The following is a 5,286-nucleotide window of genomic DNA, read 5'->3' as shown; positions in this document are numbered from 1 at the left end:
TGGCGTTAATTTTCATTCCAAAATGAGTTATCTGCTGTTTGAAGCATGTGACGCCCTCGTTTGTAAAGCGATTACTCGCTGGAGAAGAAAGAGACTAAAGGGCTGGAAGGTTTGTTATTCTTCACGTACGCTATTTTTTTATGCATTATGGGTGTGAAATGTTTATAGTCTGGTTCACAAAACAGGTGCCATTCAAGCAAAGGTATAAAAGTGCTGCGTACCATAGGCACAGAAATGTATAGTCCAAATAGACATATTTGAGATATTGGGATATTTTAATGTAATAACAAGAAGTATACTTTCAACAATACACCTTAATTTTCTACATGATAAAGAAATGCTGATTGGGGCTTAAATTGTAAGAAACAAATGTGTAAAATTACAGAAACAGTTCTGTTAGCTCATTATGTTGACTGTGCTGTAGATAAAATGGAAGATTGGAAGGTTATATGTTCTTGTTTAAAAATATGAACCAACTGTAAAAATCACAAATTTCTTAGTAGATAATGAAGAAACAGGAAATCTTTGGTAATGTTACTTATTTAGTTCAGTGTAGTTTGAATGACCATATGGGAGGCTTGTAAAACTTGTGAAAATAGGGTTAAAAGTATAAAGTTTATGTCCTCGCTCACATTTTCCATGACTGGGCCACATTGGAGTCTTTGGCAGGCCGATTCTGGCCCCTGGGTCTTATGTTTGACACCACTGCTTTAAAGTGCTACTTTTCTTTGTCTGCTTCCTGGGAAAACAAATGTTAGTGCTTTTGATTAGCACAGGTTACTTGAGTAGTGGACTCTGGAACTGCCATAGTGAAAGTGGAAACTCAACCCACCCAAAGAAAAAGAGGCCGACGGTCAGAGGAACCAAAGAGCCAGTAACAAGGTAGCCTGATGGAAGCTTTTTGCCCTCTTTGCAAAAAATAAAAAGAGCAAAGAATCAAACTTTTGGCATTTTTTTTCTGGCTAGCCTTTTCTTCTTAAAATAAATGCATTTTTGAAATTTATAATAAATGTTTAAAATAAGTAAAATCAAAACTGTATGTGTGACAATGTTGTGCGCCTGTTAAAGGGGTATACCACATAAATACATTATGTCATTAAAATGAGACACAAGCAGGACCTTTATGCACAAAGCTTTAGTAAGTCATGAAGCATCTTAGTTATGAACGGCGTGTCTGAAAGACAAAGTGTAATGCAGCAAAGGTGGACACCATGATGACACTCAGTCAAGCTTTCTCATAGTCTGGTTCACTGAACGTTTTGGAGGAGGATCCAAAAAGCAACAGATTGTTATAAATTACCAAGTTCTGTTTTGCAAGTTCACAACATCACTGCATGCTTTGAGTAATATACATACCACTCTAAGACTTGCTGCTGGTTATATTTGACTAAACTTGCCACAATTATACCAGTGCTCCCCTAAATATGTATGATCGGCTCACTCGCTCGGTTAAATACTACAAAGAGGACGGAGAAATATCCTCCACAAGCTGAACAACTGGAAAAAAAAACCCACCACTGCAGGAGTTGACATTTGTTTTTGTCCAACCTTCATCACAGAGCAGCCACACAATGGATTTAACTGTTTAACACAGCAGCAATGGTAGCTATAGACAGGGGTGCACATAAGTGGTCCGCAGGTTCGCATTCGCTGTCAAAATAAAAGACGCGTGCACCCGTCTATAGAGGTGGGTGAATGTGAATTTGTAGATTGACGATAATTAATCTCATAAATCATGACACACTGCTCCCTTACACGAGCTGCCTTTATAGGTCCTGTATTTACTTGCTATCAGATCGATGCCATAATTTGCAGTATTCACACCACTAATGGTAACAGAGCTGTTTCTGAGGACAGCTGTGCTTTGATCTTGTGGAATAAAGAAAATTCCAACTTGTTCAAAGACATTAGAGATGTATGCAGTACAATCATTAAACCCTGGATAAAGAATAATGGAAAGAAATCCTTAAAAGCCCCAAATTACCACAACATTCATGCCCATGATGAGTGGATGTAAACTTATCTCCACAACTGAAATGTTATCCATCTTTCAAATGAAGCCAAGCTTTATCTAAGCTGAAGTACAGCTAATAAACTCACCAAACTGTAACAAAGCATCACAGATTCAAAGTCACCACATTAGCGTGTGTGTACGCAGTGGCACAGTGTGCTCATTTCTCTGCATGAGCCGCTTCCACGTATGTCTGATTCTTAAACGTGTGGGCTGAGAAGCGAAGGGCGCTGCTCATGTGCATGTGTTACTGTGTCTGTCGGGGTGGGTAATTATGTCAATTATACTGCTGTCATATGGACACACACCCACACACACACACTCCTGCCTGTGCTCTCCATTTGTCAGCTGTAAAATATTAATCACAATCAGCTGCCAAGCTGACAATGAAAAGATTCAGAGCACGAAACTTTTAACACGCATGCGGTCACTGACATGTCAAACTTGCCTCACACAGACGTGTATATTTAACAGCTCCAGACCCCCACCCACTCACCCCACCCCCAACCCAATTACAGTCCCATCTCCAACCTCTCTCGCCTGGGCATCTGTGAATCCTGGGGTCCCAGCTGTCTGAGGGATTGTAACAATCGATGGTGATTCTTGAGGTCTGCATGGTCACTGACCACTCATAGCTAATCTGATTGGACTAAAACCACATTTATTTCATGATGTACATGAATACCACCTGGTGTTTATTAAAATAAAAGCAAAACTCCGCATCCGGAGAGGTTATGTTTACTTTGTGCTTAACCACTGAAGTTATTCTGGCACCAGAACAGGCTTGTTAATACTCATCGGTATTTAAACCACACCCATCTCATGGGTCTGCAGGCTTTTCTTATTTACCACTAATTACACATTATTTATATAACTGATAACCATTTCATAAAATCTTCTGAAGTCATAAGTGCATTGTTCCTCTCTTGCTCAGAGCCATCGCTTTGGGCTTTTCCTTTAGAAGAATAATTAATCACTAAGGTTTATTTTTCATTTTGTTTTTTGGGTTTTTTTGGTAGACCTTTCTGTCAAAGCTGTTTTAACTTTGGCAAAAGCAGCTTTGATCAGATGTCCTTTTATAGCAATGAAAAACTTGTTGGTGTTAAGGATTCCTATGGGACGTTTAAGCATTTTGGTTCTTTGCTGCAAGTCATACAAGGTGTCTTTAAAAATGTCCAGAAATGAAATGAAATCTGCATCTTAAAAAGGAGATGATGCTTTAATTTTAGCTGAACAGGCTAAAGCTTGAATGCACAGAAACAAATTGCTGTATTTCACCAACACCGAGTTACTGTAGGTGGATGTCTCTGCTCCACCCAGAAGAAACACTCCAAATATGTGTAGCTTGCACACGGAGAGTTGACTGCTGAGGGCCGTGGCATAGATGGTGCCCCCTGTCGCAGCGTGTGACATGGGAACAACCCGAGTTGTTTTAAATCATGGGCCTAACCACTGGTCCCCTCAACCGGAGAGGGGGTGCCTGGATACTTAGCATTCCTACAGTGACTGAGGACTGTGAGAACCAAAAGACATGGCAAGAAATATTCTTAGGTCTTAAACGGATGGAAAGAAATTCTGCTGTGTGTGTACGTGTGTGTGTGTGCGTGCAGACGCATGCTGATGTCTAAATGTAGTAATGCCTGTATAATTGTGTGCAGTGTTGACTCTTGTTGTTGGAGTGTAAAAATTGCCCAAAGCCAAGAGAGAGCATTATACAGCCCAAACTCTGTTAGCATCCTGGGGCAACCTCTGCACATCCTCACGACACTCAGTCGAAGTGCAAGAATCAAACTGAACTTTATTTTTTCCTACATAACCCCCAAAACTAGTGTGGTAAGTTAAGAATGTGCTCCTTGGCCTCTGAAGTAAATTGGTTACAAGTGTGTGTATAAAGTTATTTGAATGGAAAGCAAAAAACCCCACAATGTTTCTGTTTTGCTTTTGAAGAGTTAAAAACAAAAAAGAAGCATCTCTCCAAACTCTTGACACGCAAAGTGTTGGTCGTGTTTCGTAACCTTGTGTGTAAGACAGTTTCTGTTCACCATGATGGCTGTGGAGCCTATCAGTGGGAAGCCTCTAGAATTTTTTCCATAGGGGTGGCAGTATGGGGCCCACTAAAAATATTGCAGTGGCACACAAAAAACAGAATTTGGTGTTGTCAGATTTTGGTGGGTGGGCAGCCCCCCCGGTCCCCCTGGGTGGTGCCCCTGGAGCCTATATGCAGTTGCTGAGCAATGACTGGGCAATCACTGTTGACATGAAGGGCTTATGGGGCTGAGACTAATGAGTGGATCTCTGCTCCTCAATGATATTAATGTGCTTTTTGTAAAAAAGTTTGGGCACACATCCATGTGGGTCTGTACTTTTAATTTGTATTGCAGACAGGGACTACTAATCACACGATGCTCACGTGAATAAAGCCCCTGTCACACGCTGGCCTAGAGATAGATTTATAGCACTTGCGGGGAAGATGATTGCTAAAGTCCCAGTCACACACAGGCCTACAGAACCTGGTAATCAACTGTGGCCAGGAAAAACATGTTAGCAATGTTGTGATGGCCTTGGTCGCTAGTCGTAGTTTGAGGGGAAGTGACGGACTTGTCCTACACACATTGTTTGGCTACTCTTTGAGCTGAAGTGAAAGTGATTCATGAAGTGCCACATGAATCAGAAATAAAGGACTTTAACGTTAAAGTCATGCCTTTTGAAGCATGTTGGCTGCAGCCCTGAGGCACAGCTTTTAAGCAGTGTCCACACTGGAAGTGACGTCGTGATCTGAGACAACAGAAAGTGAATGACTACAGGCAAAAACTGCTGGCATGGGACCTGAGATAAACTTTTCTCAACTTATAACCAAGCAACTGAAACAACTACCAATGAGAGTTAAGAATACTGTTAATGACATATGACCTGATAGTTAAGTCTGTGGTAGTGATTATGTTAGAGGGTTACCAAGGCAACCAGAGCCTAAAATGTGCCCCAGAGCATGATGAACAAATCACTTCAGCGTGTACTCAGCTTTACTTTGAACCTTCGCCATTTCTGGTTTGGGTTGCACTTTTTCACATTTTGCTAATACTACAGCTAGTACTACTACAGCATGTACAGACAAGCATGAAAAACTACAGGGAGAAATCTGCTAGCAACTAAAAGAAATCAGTAGGAGGTTTTTGATGCAGTGGCTTTTTTCCAACTGAGCGCTTGGCAGCCAGTAGGAATCACTCATTGAATGCACATTTTTCTCTAGCATCCAGCGGTTGTATCACATACAATAT

Source organism: Perissodus microlepis, chromosome 22 (assembly GCF_051167445.1).
Source record: "Perissodus microlepis isolate ML-2025 ecotype Zambia chromosome 22, ASM5116744v1, whole genome shotgun sequence".
In the NCBI taxonomy this organism is placed as follows: domain Eukaryota; kingdom Metazoa; phylum Chordata; class Actinopteri; order Cichliformes; family Cichlidae; genus Perissodus; species Perissodus microlepis.
This window is presented reverse-complemented; position numbering follows the sequence as displayed.